Source organism: Panthera onca, chromosome B3 (genome assembly GCF_046562875.1).
Source record: "Panthera onca isolate mPanOnc1 chromosome B3, mPanOnc1 haplotype 2, whole genome shotgun sequence".
In the NCBI taxonomy this organism is placed as follows: Eukaryota; Metazoa; Chordata; class Mammalia; order Carnivora; family Felidae; genus Panthera; species Panthera onca.
In genome coordinates, this window is record NC_138344.1 from 53,081,365 (window position 1) to 53,102,751 (window position 21,387).

Sequence of the window (21,387 nt, forward strand, 5' to 3'; positions counted from 1 at the left end):
ATAAATACCTAAATGTTAAAAGTGATTGCCTAGGATGGTCAAATTATGATTACTCTGTATGTTTTTCTTTATACTTTGTGCTATTTACTGAATTTTTTAAAATGATAACATTAATTTTATAATCATAAGGAAAATTAAAACCATTTTAGGAAAGAAGCAAGGTACTAGGAACTCAGAGGTCCATTCAGGTCCCAACTGAACCTTCTCTGCCAGGGTAGATTAAGTGGGTTTGGGGCTGCCTGAGTAGCTCAGTTGGTTAGGCATCCAACTGTTGGTTTCGGCTCAGGTCATGATCTCACTGTTCGTGGGCTTGAGTTCCACATAGGGCTCTATGCTAGCAGTGCAGAGCCTGCTTGGAATTATCTCTCTCCCCCTCTCTCTCTGCCCTTCCCCTGCTTGCTGTCTGTCTCTCTCTTTCAACATAAAAAAATAAACATAAAAAATTTTTTTTAAATTAAATAAAATAAGTGGGTTTGCCTCAGAGATAGAACTAATGGAAGCTGAAAGTGTCAGGGATTAAAGCAGGACCAGAGAAAGATTTATTAGGAAAAAAGGGTGCTGGGAGAACATCTGGTTATTTGTTCCCCACTACTGACAATGATCTGTGGGAATATAAAGAAGTACCCATTGATGACCATCTCTTAAAGTCTAAACAGTTCATTTGTCCCAGAATTTACCATTGTTTCTTAACTTATTAATAGATACTCATCGTAAAAGATATTCTGTGGCTAAATTAATTGGAAAATGCTGCATACTTGTACTCTACTCCACAGCCCTGCTCTTAGAGATGTGCAAGGTATCTTGGCATATTCATGACCCTGTGAAGTCCTATAATAAAGAATCCTATTTAATTTTATTTAACTCAACATTTCCCAAACATTTGTAAAATATGAAACAGATTTTTTAGCAAACAACAATCTAGCATCTTATAGATAACTGCTTGATAAACACAATTTTATGTAACATAAAAATGGATTTCAGGGCAGGACTTCTCACATGATGAAGAAAGGAGATAAGCAAATCCTCTCTATGGAAAACAAGTATACAGCAAAATTATCAAAAATATCCATTCCAGTGTTTTAGAAATCACTCAGAAGCACACAACAAATTGAAAAGTATCAATTCATTAAAAAGTACCACACATCAGATAAGAATGGAGGGTTCTAGGTTGTTTTTCCCTGAGGCTACTCCTCCAGGCCCCTCTGCCCAGTAAGTTTGATCGGTACTGTGATCTATCCGGGTGGAGCAAGTCATGAAAACTTACACATTCCTTGATGGAGGGAACTCATTTAATTTGGAGACAAATGTGAAAAATCCAGTGGCATCTGCCAACCTGAGGCTACAGTCCTGACTAGGGTAACCAATGGATCAAAGACTAGCCAATAATTTAAAAAAGAGATCAGGAAATAGACAGTCCTAGATAGTGGCTCTCCATCCATCACTGGCCAACCCGAGGCTGTGTGTACGCACCAAGTAGACACAAGGCCTGTTGGAAAGTAAAAGTCAGGCAGATGTGAAAACTGCCTAAAATGTGAAAGTTCCCTCCAAACCACACACGTATTGAATAGCAAGGAATGGAAGTCTTACTGACTCTGTGGTTTGAGCACAACCTCTGATCAATCCTTGCCTGACCACCAAGCTGTGCAGATCCAGGATGACCCCTAAAAATCCAGAGATATCATGAGCACACAAGGTGAGGGAGACATCCATAGGTTTAGTCCAGGCAAGGCACTAAACAAACAAAGAAAAAAACAGCAACAACTATCACTAGGGGTAGAAATCAGAAACAAGATTTCCTACAGAATTTTATCTAATATGTCCAGCTTTCCTGGAGGCCTCAAATCCCAACTTCAAGTTATATTACAAAGCCGTAGTGATCAAAACAGTAGGGTACTGACACAAAAATAGGCACATAGGTCAATGGAACCGAATAGAAAACCCAGAAATGAACCTACAACTACATGGTCAGTTAATCTTCAACAAAGTGGAAAAGAACATCCAATGGGAAAAAGACAGTCTCTTCAACAAATGGTGTTGGGAAAAACTGGACAGCAACATGCAAAAGAATGAAACTGGATCACTTTCTTACATCATACACAAAAATAAGCTCAAAATGGATTAAATACCTAAATATGAGACCTGAAACCATTAAAATCATAGAGGAGAACACAGGCAGCAACATTTTTTACATCAATAGTAGCAACTTCTTACTAGCAACTTCTTCATCAAAATAAAAACCTTCTGCACAGCAAAGAAAACAAAACATCAATAAAACTGAAAGGCAACCTATGGAACGGGAGAAGATATTTGCAAACGACATATCTGATAAAGGGTTAGTGTCCGAAATATATAAAGAACTTCTAAAACTCAATACCCAAAAAATGAATAATCCAATTTAAAAATGGACAGGAGACCTGAATAAACATTTTTCCAAATAAGACATACAGATGGCCAATAGACACATGAAAAGGTGCTCAACATCACTCATCAACAGGGAAATACAAACCAAAACTACAATGAGATATCACCTAACATCTGTCAGAATGGCCAATATCAGGGTGCCTGAGTGCCTCATTGGTTAAACGTCCGACTTCAGCTCAGGTCAAGATATCACAGTTCATGGGTTTGAGCCTCGTGTCTGGCTCTGGACTGACAGATCAGAACCTGGGGCCTGCTTCAGATTCTGTGTCTCCTTCTCTCTCTGACTCTCCCTCACTTGTGCTCTCTCTTTCTCTCTCTCAAAAATAAATAGATAAACTTAAAAAAAATGCCTAAAATCAGCAACACAAGAAAAAACAGGTGTTGGCAAGGATGTAAAGAAAGGGGAACCCTCCTGCACTGCTGGTAGAAATGCAAACTGGTGCAGCCACTCCGGAAAACAGTATGGAGGTTCCTCCAAAAGTTGCAAATAGAATCACCCTATGATCCAGCAATTGCACTACTAGGTATTTACCCAAAGAATACAAAAATACTAATACAAAGAGATACATGCACCCCAATGTTTACAGCAGCATATCTACAATAGCCAAAATATGGAAACAGCCCAAGTGTCCATCAACTCATGAATAGATAAAGAAGATGTGGTACTTATATACAGTGGAATATTACTGAGCCATAAAAAGAATGAAATCTTGCCATTTGCAATGACCTGAATGGAGCTAAAGAGTATTAGTATTATGCCAAGCAAAATAAGTCAGTCAGAGAGAAACAAATACTATATGATTTCAATCATAGGGGGAATTTAAGAAACAGAACAAACGAGGGGCACCTGGGTGACTGGTTAGGTGTCCAGCTTTGGCTCAGGTCATGATCTGGCAGTTTGTGAATTCAAGCCCCGTGTCAGGCTCTGTGCTGACAGCTTGGAGCCTGGAGCCTGCTTCAGATCCTCTGTCCCCTTCTCTCTCTGCCCATCTCCTACTCATGTTCACTAGCTCTCGCTCTCAAAAGTAAATAAACATTTTAAAGTATTTGTTTAATAAGTTAAAAAAAAAGAAATAAAACAAATGAGCAAAGAGAAAAAAGAGAGAGAGGCAAACCAAGAAACAGACTCTTAACTATAGAGAATAAAATGATGGCTACCACAGGGGAGGTGGGTGGGGGGATGGCTGAAATAGGTGATGAGTATTAAGGAGTGCACTTATGATGAGCACCAGGTGTTGTATAGAAGTGTTGAATCACTAAATTGTATACCTGAAACTAATATTATATTGTATGTTAACTAACTGGAGTTTAAATTAAAACTTAAAAAAAATTAAATGTCCAGCTTTCAACAACAAAATTATGAAGTTTCAAAGAAGCAGGAAAGATGACTTATATTCAGGGGAAAAAAGAGTTAGTAGAAACTGTCTCTGAGTGGGCCTCCATGTTGGATTTAGCAAAGATTTCAAAGCAGTTATTATAAATATGTTCAAAGAACCCAAGGAAATCATGTTTAAATAATTAAAACAATATATGACAACAGTGACTTAACAAATATATAATTCAATAAAAAGACATTATCTGTTTTTAAAAAGAGAACCAAATGTAAATTTTTTAATGTTTATTTATTAACATTAAAGACATTAGAGACATTAGAGACAGAGACAGAATGAGCAGGGGAGGGACAGAGAGAAAGGGAGACACAGAATTCGAAGCACGCTCCAGGCTCTGAGCTGTCAGCACAGAGCCCGACACGGGACTCGAACTCAGGACCTGAACCAAGAGATTATGACCTGAGCCAAAGTCAGACACTTAATGGACTAAGCCACCCCGGCACCCAATTTTCTTTCTTTCTTTTTTTAATGTTTATTTATTTTGAGAGAGAGAGAGAGAGAGAGCACACAAGCAGGGGAGGGTCAAAGAGAGAAGGAAAGAGAGAATCCCAAGCAGGCTCCTTGCTATCAGCTCAGAGCCCAACCTGGGGCTCGATCCCACAAACTGTGAAATCATGACCTGAGCTGAAACTAAGAGTTGGCGTTTAACTGACTGAGCCACCCAAGTACCCCTATGGTCAGTTGATTTTCAGTGAAGTATCCAAGATAGTTCAATGGAGAAAGGACAATCTTTTCAACAAATGATGCTGGTACAGTTTGATATCCATATGGGAAAAAAGTTAACGTAGACTTTTACATCACACCACCCCCCAAAAATTAACTCAAAAGGGCTCTTAGACCTAAATGTAAATGTAGTGTAGCCTTGGTGGTATAGTGGTGAGCATAGCTGCCTTCTAAATGTAAATGTAAAACTAAAAGTTCTAGAATAAAATATAGGATAAATTCTTCATGACCTTAGGCTAGGCAGAGTTCTTAAATATGATCTCAAAAGTGCAATCCACAAAAAATTGATAAACTGGACTTCATCAAAGTGACAACTTTTGGGCTTCAAAGAAAACTCTTAATAAGTTCAAAAGATAAGACATAGACTGAAAGAAAATACTTATAAGCTATATATCTGGTAAAGGAGTTGTATCCAAAATACACAGAGAACTCTTATAACTTAGTAATCAGAAGACTAACAATCTAATTTAAAAATGAGGAAATGCACATTTCACCAAAGAGAATATATGAACGGGTAACAAGTACTTGAAAAAACACTCAACATTATTAGTGACTAGGAGAATTCAAATTAAAACCACAAGAAGATACCATTACACACCCACTAGGGCCATAATCAAAGTATAGACAATACCAAGTGTTGAAGAAGATGTGGGAAACTCTTTATATATTGCTGGTGGGAATGTAAAATGGAAAAGCCACATTATAAAACAACTTGGTAGTTTTTTAAAAAGGTAAACAAATTTGCCATATGACCTAGAAACTCTACTAGGTATTTACCCAAGAGAAATGAAACTATATGTTCACACAAAGACTTGTACATAAATGTTCACAGAAGTTTGGTTTTTTTGTTTGTTTTTTTAAGGTCTTTTCATTTTTGAGAGACAGAGAGAGACAGAGCATGAGCAGGGGAGGGACAGAGAGAAAGGGAGACACCGAATCCAAAGCAGGCTCCAGGCTTTGAGCTGTCAGCACAGAGCCCGATGCAGAGCTTGAACTCACGAACTGTAGATCATGACCTGACCTGAAGTTGGACCCTTAACCAACTGAGCCACCTACATGCCCCCATAGCAGTTTGTTTATTCATAATAACCAAAAGCTGGAAACAACGCAGATGTCCATCAACTGATGAATGGATAAACAAAACTAGTATGTCCATATAATGGACAATTTTTCAGCTGTAAAATGCAATGAAGCACTGATACATGCTACAACATGGATGAACCTTGATAACATTATGCCAACTGAAAGAAGCTTGTTATAAAGTGTACATTTATATGCTTTGACCAGAAAAGGGAAATCTTCAGACAGAAATCAGATCAGTAGCCGCCCAAGATTGGAGGTGAAATTGAGGATTGGCTGCAAATACTTGTGAGGGAACTTCATGGGGTTTTGGAAGTGTTCTAAACCTAAACTGTAACAGTGATTGCATAGCACTGTAAATTTTTATTAAATCTGATTTTATTAAATCTGATTTTTATTAAATCATTGGCTGTACACTTACAATGGGTGAATATGATATGTAAATTATATTTCAATAAAACTATAAAATTGTTAAGTGAATTTTAGAAATGCTTGTCTGTTATTGATTGACAGTTTCTACAGGATCTTTCTGGGACTTAGTGACCAGAGATGCATGCAAAAGTAGAAAGAGAAAGAATTTGTTTAGAAAACTTAATACATTGATGAGGGTCTATAGAGGGTTACCAGAGAAAAATTTCAAGAGAGAAGGCTTAGGAGTGACCAGAAGTTGTTCAGGAAACTCTCCAGGCTGAGAGGCAAGGCCTAGAAAAGGAGACATGCTGGGTAGAGTTCTGGGGACTGCAATGGTGGGGATTTAGGCCACTTTAAAGAAAACAGTTCCACACTCATACGCAAGAGGGCACCAGAGGAGCAAGCCCCAGTTGTGACTGCAGATACTCCCAACCCCTGAAGGCAGGGCACTTTCCTGAGTTCGTTTCAAAACCAGACCCAGGTTCTTCAGAGAGCAGGACTCTCAATTTCCTTTTATTTTCTTTCTTGGGAGGAAGAGGGAATTTGCCTGAAGGTGGCTTCCTTTTAAGTCTGAAAATGTGGCAGGAAGAGCCAAGAGAGGCCCTGTGACTCTCTCCAGGGGAGAGGCAGCAGTTACAGCCAAAAGAAACTGCCCTAAGAGGAGCTTTTTCAGAATGACACATGCTATTTTCTTCCTCTCCCTCCGTGACTCAGATTCACATTTCACACAGACCTTTGCCTGTGTTTTCTTTCCTCTGCCTTGACTGCTAGCCAGCAGACTGTGTCCACAGTATTTTCCCACTCCTGCTCCCCAGTCTGAATCAGCCTGCTAAAAACTTAGCTGGAAGAGATCTGTTGTTTACAGGTAAACTCCTCTACAAGTACCTTTGCAATGAAAATCTCTATTTAAGAGAGTCCTCCACAGCGCAGCTTATATCTAACCTATTTCAAATCGTAGTCAATGAAACAAAATTCTAATCCATACCGTGTATTTGGACAGTCCAGTGGAGCTTACTTGTAAAAAGATTTGACCTATGATACTTTCTTTTCCCCAAAGAACTTGAGAAGTAAGTAGAGGCAAAAACAGAGCCCCTTCTGTAGTTAGAGAGTATTTTCCCACAGACACTTATTTTAAAACTCCAGTTCCCAGGAAATCTTCATAAAGACTTTTCCCAATAGTCTACCCGATCCTGGACAAGAAAGAGAGATAGGCTCTAGATTCGATAAGCAGGGATCTTCTCAAAAGGAAACCATGGGAACTTTCTCAAATTCAAGTGGGCCTTGGTCCAGAGCATTGTCAAAAATGATCAAGGGATCAGAAATGAATCTAGTTAAAGGAAACAAAGTAGCATATCAAAGAAATGAGAGTATATTGAGGCCTGAGGCCATAGTAATCTACTAATGAAAGTCAAATCTTTAAAAAATACAATACCTAGATCATATGACAGAATTAATTACATCAATTCTTCTTCCATAGTGCTAAGAGCAAGATGTCCTCAAAGGACATTATTACTAGGGGAAGCCATTTTCTCCCTCTCCCAGGTCCATAAAATAGAAACTTTCACTTCTTCAAAATTGCGGAGACCATTTGCCTTTCTGCTTGTCCCCTCCCAGTTCTCCCCAAAGAGGGAGTGACTTACCTGACTGGGGCCCTGGGGAAGGAACTGAGCATGCTCAGTGCACCCACCCCTGCCTCATCAGAAGGTCTAGAGTAGAGTATTGGGAAGTGCGGTTGTACACCCTGACATGTGACTCCTCCACTTTGGCCTCACCACCATCAAAGCTAACTCTTTTCTCTCAATATGTCTGATTCATGTGTCTGTTTCTCAAAAGGTTCTGAACCCAGAGGGGGCGAGAACCTCGAAATCAAGACTTTGAGTCGCCCTGCCACTGAAAAATTTGAAAAACAGTGAATAACACAAAGAAATGGCTCTAGCATTTCTAAATTCAGCATAGGCCCTGAAGAAAGGGGTGAACTCCCCAGTCAAAAAGGGAGGCCACCTCTCCCAGAAAAGAGTGTAGCTTGAGGGCCTTGCATATGGGGCAGTGAGGGATGAACACATAACTTCCCAAGAGCCTGTTGTTGGGAGACCAGCATCACTGCCGGATTCACTCATGTCTAAAGTGTGAAGTGGTGGCAAGAACCCCACATTAGGACCTAGAAAACTTGGGGTGAAATCCCAGCTCTTACCAAATGTGCAGCCTTTATCAATTTTGAGCCTCATTTGTTGCCTTACTTGTAAATGAGCATAAATATCATCCCCGCCTATCCTGTAGGGTTGCTGTGAGAATCACATTACATCATGCATATGAATGTTACATGTACACTGGAAAGTAAAATAGAAATATAAGATAGTGTGAAAAAAAATGGTGAGGAGAAGGTACTTGGAAGATATTTTGGGGTGGAAGAGCTGGATATTTTCTGTTTACTCCTCCAGATCCACTCTCCAATCTGATCCACATTCTGGAGGTTGAACTTTCTGAGCATCATTGGGCTCCCTCGCCTGCTGGCTGCTGGTTGAGTTTCATGGAGGGGGAGCTACAGAGAGAGGGCAGGAGGGCATGAGGCTGCCTGGATTAGACTCCCTGGTGTCTTCTCTGCTGGGTCTCTTCAGGTTGGAGGGCACAGCTCAAGCCAAACTGCCTTTTCAGAGGTTTTCCCCCAGACCAGCAGCACCAGGGAATGTGTGAAAAATACAAATACTCTAGTCCTACCCCAAACCTACCAAAGCGGAAACTCCCAGGGAAGGCCCAGCAATCTATGTTTTCACAAGCCCTGCAGGAGATTCCGATGCATACAGAACCATCACTGTAACTACCGTACTCCCTTTCCTTTGCATGCAGCTGCTAACCTTGGGATACTATCCAAATCCCTTTTGCTTCTCCCCACCCGCCCCCATACCCTGTTTACTTTAGTAAGTAGTCCTTTCGTTATACTCCCGTCAAGTTACTCATTTTGAGCATGGCATTGTTTCCGTTTGGTAAACTAAGAACTGATGCAACATCCTTGTGAGACTTATGACTAAAATCTGAGGTTTTTGTGTGGGCTTGGGCTGTAATGTTGGTTTCTACCAAGGGCTTTAGTCTGGAGAGGGCAAATGCTAAAATAAGTCGCTACTTGCAAAAGGAAGCTGCTGGTATTTCTTTCCTTTGGCTAAGGCCAAAGCTATAGTGAGCTAAATTCCTATTATTTTTCATTTCACACGAAGTTGAATGGGCCAAGATATATAATATTCGAGCAGCTATAGAAAATAAGCAAGTTCAAAGGGTCAGTCTAGAGTGTGTAATGCCTAAGACAAAAAGAGACTTTTTCTAGGTGTTTGTTTCCTCAGGTCTCTTGTCGCAGGGACTCTCCTTGTTTCCAGGGTGTAAATCTGAGGCAGTAATAGTCAACAGAGATCAGCGGGGAGCCTAGAGTAAATCTCAGAAGTCCCACTCCAGCAAGTCATTTCCTTCTGGAAGAAGCCCACAGTCAGGGGAAGAAAGAGGCTGTGGGAAAACTCAGCCCAAAGTGCTAACTAACCCAGGTTCTTCTCGTCTTTGTGGACTGAGTATACTGCTTTTGACTACAAATGAAGAAACTGTTTTTCAAAATGGCATCTCTTTTTTATGCCTTATGATTTATTAATTTACCCACCAATAAGAACTGGACCCTGAAAAATGATGAGACAAGCTAATTTTGTCTTCATTTTTTTCTTTAATACACTTAAAAAAGTTTTTTTAAATGTTTTTATGTATTTTCGAGAGAGTGAGCAGGGAAGGGGCAGAGAAAGAGGAAGACACAGAATCTGAAGCAGGCTCCAGGCTCTAAGCTGTCAGCACAGAGCCCAATGCAGGGCTCAAACTCAAGAACCATGAGATCATGACCTGAGCCAAAGTCATATGCTTAATTTGATACCATGAGATCTATGGTATCTTCAAGCTGTAAACTGTCCCATTTATAGCCCACCACTTCAACAACCTTCCCAGGTTTTCCCCTCTTTGAACTTTCCCAGAGCACACTGAGAATTTAAAGGAACAGGGTCCTGTACCTCAGGGCCTATTGCTGATGTAAATACCTAATTAGCTCTGGTGGGTAATAGCTTACTACTAGTAACTCTCCTGCCCAAGGCAGCCCACTAGAGAAAACCACCTCAGGGACAGAAGGCCTTGCAACAATAGTTGTGTGACCTTGAGAAAATTACAAAGAAAGATACAAAGAGCCATAGATTCTTGGGGTTGAAAGAGACCAATACTTCAATACACATTCTAACACATTACCAAGGTATTATCTACCTATTTAATTTTCTACTGAAAATAGTTTCTACCACTTATAGAGTGCCTCTTATGGGCCAAGGCCTCTTTGAGGCATGTTGTATACATTGTCACAAGCCCTATAACTAACCCAGCAAGCTACTTAGCACTAGCCCCAGTTTACAGTTGTGGAACTGAGACTCAATAGAGTGACATAGATAGTTCCAAGAAAGTGACAAAGCCACTTTCCCGGTGGCTCGGAAGTCAGTGCTCATTCCATCTGACTATATGATCTCCTGAGAGATCCCATTCTAACCCTGCAATTGAAGCATCCTTTATAATGAGCTAAATTCTGTCTTCCTCTACCTCCCACCCATCATCCCCAAGTTCTACCCTTCTGGGTATAATAAGCGAAACTGGCTTCTTCTTCCATATGCCACTTTTTCAGATATTTGAAGATTCTAAACTACTCTGACCATCCTGAAACTAGTCAACCTTTCCTATGAAGGAAGTCCCTTCACTATCCTACTGATTCCTCTTCAGTTGGCCTATGTCCCATAATCAACAACAATAAGCTGAGTTTTAATATATATACAGAAAACTGCACAAATTATAGGTATAAAGTGCAATTGATCTTTACAAAGTAAGCGTTCCTTCCTGGATGGAGAAACAGAAGCATTACCAGATCCCTGGAAGCCCATGCTGTCCCGTCGCTGCCTCCCCCAGAGATGACCACTACCCTGAATTTTAACACATACATGATATAGAAAGCAGACAGTTTGCATCCTTTTGTGTCTGGCTTCCTTTGCTCAACATAGTATGCGTTCCCTGTCATATCGTGTGGAGCTATAGTTGCTTCATTCTCATTGCTTTCTGTGTTCTTTTCTGTGTGTGATGCAACTTTTTTATTATTTTATTTTTTACACTGTTATATTAGTTTTGGGTGTACAACGTTAGTGATTTGACAACCCCATACATTACTCAAATGCTCACCACGATAAGTACAGTTACTATCTGTCACAATACAAAATTAGTACAATATTATTGACTATCCCTATACTGTACTTTTCATCCTTATGATTTATTTATTTTATAAATGGAAGTTTGTACCTCTTAACCTCCTTCACCTATTTTGTCCATCCCTCCACCCCACTCTGGCAGCCACCAGTTTGGTCTCTGTATTTATGAGTCTGCTTCTATTATTTATTTGTTTGCTTGTTTTAATTCCACATATAAGTGAAATTGCATGGTATTTGTCTTTCTCTGTCTGACTTATTTCATTTAGCATAATACCCTGTAGGTCCATCCATATTGTTGCAAATGGCAAGATTTCATTCTTTTTTGTGGCTGAGTAATATTTCATTGTATATGTATACCACAACTCCTTTATCCATTCAGGTATCAGTGGACACTTAGGTTGCTTCCATATCTTGACTATTATAAGTAATGCTGCAATAAACATAGGGGCGCACATATCTTTTCAAATTAGTGTTTTCATTTTCTTTGGGTAAATACTCAGCAGTGGAATTACCAACTCATTTGGCATTTCTATTTTTAATTTTTTGAAGAACCTCCCTACTGTTTCCCATAGTGGCTGCACCAATTTACATTCCCACCAATAGAGCACAAGCGTTCTCTTTTCTCCACAAGCTCGCCAACACTTCTATCTTTTTGATACCAGCTATTCTGACTATGGGAGGTGATGCTTTCTGTGTAATTGTTTTAATGTGGTAAAAAATATATATAACATAAAATTTACCATCTTAACCAGTTTTAAGTGTACAGTTCAGCAATATTAAGGACATTCACAATGTTGTGCAACCATCACCACCATCCATCTCCAGAACTTTCTCATCTTTCTGAATTGGAACTCAGTCCCCATTAAACAATGACTCCCCCTCTCCCCCCTCCCTCAGCCCCAGGCAACCACCATTCTACTTACTGTCTCTGTGAATCTGACTAGGTATCTCATATACGTGGAATCATACAGTATTTGACCCTATGTGACTGGCTTATTTCATTTAGCATAATGTCCTCAAGTTTAATCCATATTGTAGCATGTGTCAGAATTTCCTTCCTTTTTAAAACTAAATAATATTCCTTTGTATTGATATACCACATTTTGTTTATTCTGTGTGCTTTTTAAAGCATGTTGTCTTATAGGGTACACGCTCTGGTGGGTCTAACACAAGCAGGTCCTTTGTATAGCTGTACCACTTCACTCCCACACTCATTTTTACTTGCTTCTGAATCTGGCTCTCCTCTGGACAGAGTGCTCCTTGTGCCTTATCCATCTTTGCTTCCCCAGCACCTAGCTCTTAGTAAAAATTAAGTGAACAGGGCGCCTCAGTGATTCAGTGGATTAAGCGTCTGACTCCTGGTTTCAGCTCAAGTCATGATCTCACGGTTTGTGAGACTGAGCCCAACATCAGGCTCGGCACTGACGTACGGAGCCTGCTTGGGATTCTCTCTCTTCCTCTCTTTCCTTCCTCTGCTCACTTGTGCTCTCTCTCTCTCTCAAAATAAACAAACATTAAAAAAAAAAGGAAAAAAGAAATTCAGTGAACAATATCTGTTAATAAACAAATGAATGGAAGTAGAACAGCCCCATGAAGTCCCTCCTCTTTACATCTCTAAACCTCAGTTTCTTCCTTCTTAGAATGAAGGTTTTAAAACTATGGACTTCCCAAGTTTTGCCTACCTTAACATCTCTGATTTTATAACAGACTGGCACTTAACAAAACTCTTCTGTGACCTATTCCCAAGATTTGGCTAACACAAACAATAACTGTAACTTTTAAAACTGCATTTTTGTGTTTTAGTTTATGTAATTTCAGTGTATCCTCTCGGTAATCCTGTTAGGTAATGTGAGAATTTAAGGCTCTGTGAAAGATGATGATTCTGGACAAGGAGACAGACTTGCAAAGTGGGTTGTTAAGGCGGTTTCTATTAGAGAGAAGTTTGCCAACCTAATTTCTTTCATTCCACATGTGAACTGACAACCTTCCTGGAGTGTGTGCATTGTGGTGGAGCGAGGTGGGGGGAGGGCACTGTAGGGTAGCTACAATTCCCAGCCCAGTCACTAGGTGGCCCCTTAACTGCACCCAGAGGGAACAGATGAAGAAAAACACTCCAGCCCCAGCGCCAGGATGGTCCCAAAGCGTCAGTAAACCGAATTAGGCTTTTTTTCTTGGAGCCTTTCCAGATATAAAAGGGTTAGGAGGCCCTGAATATTCTGATATATACTATGACTTGCATTAGACTTACAATGCTACTCACTCTGTTCCTGGACAAATTAAAATCTGACCATAATACCTTAACCTCCATCTTGTGACTTCTGGATCTCATTCTCTCCTCTCCTCCTTCTCCCTCATCAATTAGAATTTTTGAGAAAGACACAAAGTCGAATTTTGATGGGCCTATGGTTGAAACACACTGATTTAAAATGTCTCCAGCAAAACTAAGTTTGCAGATGGATCAATAGCTCCATTAATTTTTTTTTTTTTTAAGATTTTATTTTTAAATGATCTCAACACCCACCATGGGGCTCAAACTCACAACCCCAAGATCAAGAGTTACATGCTCCACCAACTGAGCCCGCCAGGCACCCCTCCAGCTGGAATTTTTTAAAGGAGACTGAGCTTACTGTCTAACTAAAGAGAACACTCTCGCACATATTTCAAGAATATTTGGAAACTTTTGATCAGATCAAAATCGATACAAATAAATAGTCTCTCCTTGATAATTGCTGCTAATAACATGGTGTGCGTGTCTCCAGGTATTTTTTTCCAAAGTACATACTAGCATGTTTCTTCTTTATAAAAAGGAAAGCTAACACTTTCAAATAACCTTTTAAAGTTTATTATAAGGACCATTGATTAAATCATGACACCCGTTAACCTTACTCCACATTCTCTTCTCTTCCATTGAACATCCATAGGTTTTGGTAAAGTTGTGTTCAATTATTTCCTATTTTATGTTTTAAAAATAGTATTAATTTATTCTTGCCTCCTTCTGAATCCTTAAGTGTTTTGGGCATATCTGCTACAAAGGTATTTTTGCCAATTCCTATCAATTTTTTGTTATCCTTTCAAATTTGCGAAGTTGATTACTGAACCTAGGTTGATTTACAACTTTTGAAACATAGTGCTCTATTATATTATTGTATGCGTTAACATTAGTAATGCCCCAGTGGGTTAAAAACAGACAAAAAAAAACTAGAGACTAAATAAATAAATAGCTGTTTTGGAGATCACAGAGAACAACTTCAACCTACACATTAGCATTGTATAAGGATAAAATGAAATAGCCAAAGTGAAAACCCTTTGAAAAATAGAAATGTATGCCATGCACATGTAATATTTGGCTTGCCTTCAAGTGGAAACCAACACCTGCTGAAATAATGGCTTTTTAGGATTTACCAAATGCCTGGGGTCAAATATCTGAGGAAAGAGCTTGGAGACACATAGCTAGCATCATTTCTTAAACTAGTTGAATATTCTACATTGTTTACTCACAAATATTCTGGCTACTATTGTGACTTACTTAGCACATTTTAGTAACAGCAATGGGAGAATTTTTTTTTTTTTTTACAGTAGCCTTGAGATTCTAACAAATATCATGGGACATAAATCAGCTCGAAGTCTTCAAAGTGGCTGGTCTGGCAAAACAGAGCCAGTGTAATGTGGCTTTTCTATTAGCTTGGCTATAAAGTTGGCTATTAACTTAGCACTTAATTGGATCCTCCTACAGAGGAATCATAAGATCATTCAGTCCTGCAGGCTAGAGAACGTGTTGTACCTGTTGAATAGTGTTTAAGGCACTTTAAACGTCTGGTTATAATTGAGTAATGACTAAACACCACTTTATTATATCGGACTTTTAGAGGTGATAGGCATGGTGTCTACCTATGCCTATTTTGTAGAATTGTGTCTAAATTGCATCTGAATCCTAGCTCCACCATTTACAAACTGCGTAACTTTGGTCATGTATTTTAGCCTTCATGAGCTTGTGTAATGTAGGTAACAGTACCTGACTTTCTTTCTTTCATGGAATTGTAAGAATTAAGTCAGACTACGCATGGATAAGAGCTCTGGGGACTTAAGAACTCTACGTGCATTAGTTACAATGACCGAATGCAACCATCATATTGTACCAATGAGGAAACTGAGGCTCAGAGAAGCTAAATGATTTGGCTAAGGATCTATGGTGGCAGAACACAGATTTCCAAGGCCTCTTTTCTTTGCAGTGTATCAATCAGTACTGTTTTGTGGCATTTTATATAAAGTAAAGTCTCCATCCATGACTCATTTACATACCATTTATTAGCCAGCTATAAAAGGTCATTAAAATTTAACTTCAAGTTTGTTAGAAGTTAGATTTAATTACTGTGCATGTGTAGATGCATTGCCTGACTTCCAGCTAAAACTATAGCTAGGCTAGACCCTGAAGGGAAAAGATTTTTGTTTTTATTTTGCATGTCAGTGCTTGGCTAAAACTTCTGTTTTTCTAAGAGAGTCACATGAGATCATCTAAACTCTAAATCTAATTATGAGGAAGAATCTACAAAACAAACTCAAATGTTGTATGAAAGCCAAAACTTCCATTGTACTTTCATAGTCTTCATAAAATAGCTGTGCTGTTCTCACCTGCACCCTAATATATATTTTAAACCCATAATTTTAACATAAAGAGGACCAGTTGTAGCCTCAAATATATCTTACTCTAATATTATTTTTGTCCCAATAGGTTCATTTGTCAATAACGTGAATGCAAAAATAACATTACATCTAAAGGCACATTTTTGTTTTAAATAAGGCTATTCCAAGTTTTCCCTTATACTTAAAATTGATGATGAAATTAAACTAAATAATGTTTAAAATTTATGACTCTAAGCTTCTAAGATCTAGAATTCAGAATTATAGGAACAAACTAGATCCGTATTTATTTTTCCAGCTATAGTTGCATGGAGCTAGTTTCTTTTCCACAGAAAAAATAAATACAAGCATGTCCAACCTTGGAGCCTTATTAAGGAATGTCTCTCAAAGTTTTTGTGAGTTTACAGAAGCTTAATTTTACAGTGTTCTATGATGGAGGATGTGTAGAATTTGTATCTCAAGATCTGGGCCCAGGTCCTGGCTGATTTTGAGTAAGATATTAAGCCTCTCTAAATCTCAGTTTTCTAAACTTTTAAATGTGGCTGTTTCAACGTATGCCCAGAACTTATAAGATTTTTAAAAGATTGGGGCAGGGGTGTGCCTGGGTGTCTCAGTCAGTTAAGCAACCAACTTCAGCTTGGGTCATGATCTCACAGTTTGTGAGTTCAAGCCCTGCATTGGGTTCTATGCTGTCAGTGCAGCCCTGGCTTGTGATCCTGTCTCCCTCTTTCTCTGCCCCTCCCCCACCTTACACATACTCTCCCTCTCTCTCAAAAATAAATATTAAAAAATATTTTTTTAGGGGCGCCTGGGTGGCGCAGTCGGTTAAGCGTCCGACTTCAGCCAGGTCACGATCTCGCGGTCCGTGAGTTCGAGCCCCGCATCAGGCTCTGGGCTGATGGCTCGGAGCCTGGAGCCTGTTTCCGATTCTGTGTCTCCCTCTCTCTCTGCCCCTCCCCCGTTCATGCTCTGTCTCTCTCTGTCCCAAAAATAAAATAAAAAACATTGAAAAAAAAAAATTAAAAAAAAAATATATATTTTTTTAAACAAAAAATAAAACAACAACAACAAAAAAGATGGGGGGCAGGGTTGGCAGACAACTGAAGAATCTAGAAAAGCTGTTATTTCAAAGCTAGAGAGCTTTTCAGTCTAGAAAGTGGTAAAACTTGACTACTCATTGTCACTTTTGTCCTGGTGAGATGACCTAACTGCGCCCTTTACAAAAAGTAAAAATCATGGATGGTGGAGAGCACTTTGAGGAAATCTAAACACAAATGTTCTCAGAGGAGAACTTAGCTATGTATTCTTAATGAGAACACAACTGTTAGCTTCTAAGCCTGTGATTATCTCTGCCAGCTTTGTCACTTTTGAGGTGGAGGCAATGTCTCCTTTCTTTCCATACAAATCTCAATGGCTTGGGGAAGCCCTGTTGCTCCTGGTGCCTGGGGAAATGTGCATTCTTGCCAGAGAGGGTGCTTTTCACAAACCTGAAGTTGAGGCAAAGGTGTTCACATATAGAAAGCGAGGACAGTGAAACTTACTTTGGAATGTGGCTGTGGGAATTAACAAGCTAATGGGTGTAAGCCTTTTGGCACATAAGATACTTGTTAAATGGTAGCTATTATGAGTATGCCCAATATTGAGTTCCTAAGTCCTACTATGGCCTCTTCTTCTGGCAGACATCAGGGGAGGTGGCAGAAAGCAAAGCAGCACTGGGTGGGCAGCCCTGTGCAGGTGCTGGCCTGTATGGTCAAACCCTATCCCTGGGACACGTACCTGCAAACCTTGGGCAGGGCTCTGGGTGGCAGCTGGACAGGATTCACAGCAGTGAGGGCAAAAGCAGACTGTATACCTCTCAAGCTCCCAGAGCTGGCCCAGGGAGACATGTGACCTGCTTGTAGTTCACCAGAAATGTAGGCAGGGGACAAATGTTTGGTCCCCAGTTTAGATAAGCTTGCATCCACTAAACTGAAGCTTCAAATGGAAGAGATGCAGCAACACAAGACAAAGGGACACTGCTGTCAGGGAGCATACCCAGGACAGCGCTATCTTGATGCTCTCTGATTGTTTTCAAGTCCAGAAAATATTCTGTCCTTTAAGTAAATGACAGCTAGGGCAGGGGCATGAAGACACTGCTGAGTCCCATCTTCCAACAGTTTAATGAATCTGAGTTGTGGGGCAGTTGGGGTGATGAGAGCACATGGAAGTTTCTTCTGATTACTCATATAAAGCAATAGTGAGCAAGGTGACCCGCAGAGTAAAAAGGGGGAACAGGTGTAGACTAGCTGTCTAGGGGAGAGGGCAATCCAACGGAATAGCCAAGAAGCATGGGGGGGGGGGGGGGCTACAGGATGCCTATGATTTCGAATTTCAACGGAGTCCAGTCACCATGGTTATGTGTTTCTCCTCAATGTTCTGAGGTGTGAAGTCGGTAGAACTAATTATAATTAGTTAGGGTTTTGCCAGATAAATATATGAAAGGAGAGAGGGGTAAAGACATTGGGGATGTACACAAGATCTGTGAATGGAACCTGGGTAGGGAGGGAAGTAAGGATACAGTGGAGGTAAGGGGTGATGAAGAAAGGTGTCAGGGTCAATGGATCCTGGGTCCTAGTGGGGTTGAGGACATTTTTTTTTTTTAAGGTTTACTTATTTATTTTTGAGAGAGAGAGAGAGCCAGGGAGGGGCAGAGAGAAAGGGAGACAGAGAATCTGGATCAGGCTCTGCACTGTCAGCACGGGGCCCAATTCAGGGCTCAAACACACAAACCATGAGATCATGACCCAAGAGAGTCAGGAGCTCAACCTACTGAGCCACCCAGGTGCCCCGGGTTGAGGACATTCCATAAGCAAATTTTGTCATTACAAATCTTTTTGGTCCCCAGGTGTTTAAGAGTAGATATTTCCTTGCCATCTTCTCATGTTACCTTCTTTATTCCCACTTTTTTTTCTTCTCCTTTCCGCAGTTTAAATAGCAAGTTCATGAGGGGTTGCTACTTGGTTTGCTGAGAAAGAGTGCAAATTTTTGTACTCCTGGCAAAGAAGGAGTTAAATGGTGTTATTTGGAAGTCCTTTTACATTATCCAGATTTGGTTTAGAGATAGGATTATGCTGATGTCCTTTATTTTTCTCCTTAATTTACAAAGAGCTCACTTATCTCAGACATTCTGGTGCTTGGTTGGAATTTTCTAAATAATACAACCTACTACAGAGCAATTTTTCGGGAGAGCTGCAATCTGACCCTTAAATTGGGGCAGGATTCTAGCAAAACAGAGCCCTCCTGGCTAGAGCCTCTGCTCAGATTCTTAACAGGAACACACTTCTCATCAGAATGGCTGCAGGAGATCAGATGACAGACAGTTCTATCAGTTTGTTGTGCTGGTCTTTCACTTACCTGAAAATGATCTTAAAATGTTTGCTTTCCAAACGCAGTGACACAGCAGTCTGTTTTCTAGAGACCTTACATTCAATAAACTCCTTACTCTGAATGTTTGCCCTGGCAATTCTGGAGGTGCTTTAAAGTAAAATGAGCAGTTCACAAAGGCACTGAAAGGACAGAGAACAATAGAATCTGCAAGATTTGGGGATCACGAAAAGTGAAAATGACCCACTGATATGTTCACCCCACCTGCCTTGCTGGAAGGGACCTCAAACAGTGTTCATGTTCATCTTTCTGCCTCCACATGGGACTGCAGCAAAGCTATTCTAGAAAGAGCTTTCTGCCCACTTGGAAATTAGGTCTAATGCTGTCAACGCTTTAGGAATTTTTAAAAGTTGATCCTATATTTATCTTTAAGCAGATTTACTCTTCCACACTTTTATTCGTCCTTCTATTGACTATTAAGGGATATTCCTAATTTGGAAAGTAATTCACTCTATGTAGCTGTTACAGACATTCCTAAGTTTTGAAATGATCCTGTTACCCCAGGAAAGTTAATCATGATAATCTAGAGCTTAAGTCTTGACTTTTGGGTTTTAGTTTGTAAAAAGCACAGTTTTGTTTTGTTTTGTTTTGTTTTGTTTTGTTTTGGTCAGGTGACTTGAATTCTCCCTAAATTCAACCCCTGACCTTTCCTGACACTGTGTAATAATGGTGGACAGAGAAATACAGCCAGAAGCCTTAAATCCCAACTCTGCTATTATAACCCACCTCATCACTGTTTATGTTATTCTTAATTTATAGCCCTATTTTCTCAGCTATAAAATGTGAAAAAGCATACCTATGCCCCTAGATAAGTCAGGTAACAAATGTAAAAATCACTTTTAAAATGCTAAAACATTGTAAAAGTGTGTCTGTTTTTAGGGTTTATTCCCAAATGCCCTATGTTAGCTTGTTTGAGGTCTCCTTGGGCCCTTATCCTTCCCTGCTCCCCTTGTTTTTGCCCAAATTTCCCTCTCCTTTCCCTAGCGTCCAGCTGCCCTCCATGGAATGTTGTTGTAGCAGAAATCTCAGAGACTATACAAAAGCTAAAAATACAGCCAAGGAAGAAATTAATACCAGTGTACAGAGACCTTCTTCCTGCTAAACAGATTTCTTAGAGGGTGCTATGAGACTGGGAGAAGGAGGGGAGAGAGAGGAAAAAGCAGATGGGGATGGCAGTGATGAGAGCAGGAGAGGGGAGAAGGAAGAGTAAAGGAGGCAGGAAAGAATCCACTGGAAAAGTGGGAGTACACAACTCATATCTCCCCCAAGCCTCTGAACTGGTTGGGAAAGGAGGGGAAAAGGACAGTATAATTCCAACAAAACGTGGAAGTATATGAAAGGGAGTTTGTACAGAAAAGAGCAAAGTAAGCACAAGAATAAAATTCTTTTCAGGAAGAGCAGTATCAGACTGCATTGCAGGTAGGTGCTGTGATAAAGTTATGACACAATGTATACTTCTGAGAATAGTTTAGTAAGAAAATTTGATTCCTACAGCCAATTATTGAGAGAAAAGTGCAAATCACTGTTATATTTGTACTGCAGGTAAAATTGTTCTGTGGCCAATAAAATAGAGAAAAGGGATTTGCTTAAAATGTGGTTGGGACACATGCTCTTACACTCTGTCCATGTGATAGAATATGGGAGATGAACTTGGAGGAACGCATATTCCCATCTGTGTGCTTTCCTCCCCCAAGGAATCCAGTGGCAGTCTGCAATAACTTAGAAGTAGGAGTTTTAGATGGACACCAGGTATGACAATTAGAAGAATGAAGGAATTGGAGGAGGAATCACCACTAAGGCATGAGCTAGGATTCACTGAGGGATTAGGGTGGCCTAGAAGGAGCAGCAATCCTATTAGAGGCTAGACTCTTTCTGGTGGAATTTCTTGAGAAGGAAAACCGCTAATACCTAGGCTACCTTGTAATTAAAGGAGGCTACCTTGTAATTGAACAAGCCCCTTTGCACACCTAGGTTCCCATGGAAACGTCACTCCCCAATCTTCAATCTCTTCTGACATGCAGCATAAAAGATGCCTTTCTCTGAGCCTG

The 21,387-nt window shown here is 40.0% G+C and overlaps 1 long non-coding RNA gene across 7 annotated transcripts in view; it reads left to right on the forward strand.

Moving 5' to 3' along the window:
* Positions 1 to 21,387, forward strand: part of LOC132669119 (uncharacterized) — a 91,886-nt gene that overhangs the window by 7,316 nt on the left and 63,183 nt on the right. The window contains exon 4 of one of the 7 annotated variants that reach the window (XR_013556278.1): positions 5,398 to 5,978. The exons of 5 other annotated variants lie outside the window; for them this stretch is intronic. This is a non-coding gene — a long non-coding RNA (uncharacterized LOC132669119). Of the gene's footprint in view, positions 1 to 5,397; positions 5,979 to 21,387 lie in introns of those variants that run through there. One more of the 7 variants, XR_013556281.1, reaches the window with a different exon arrangement.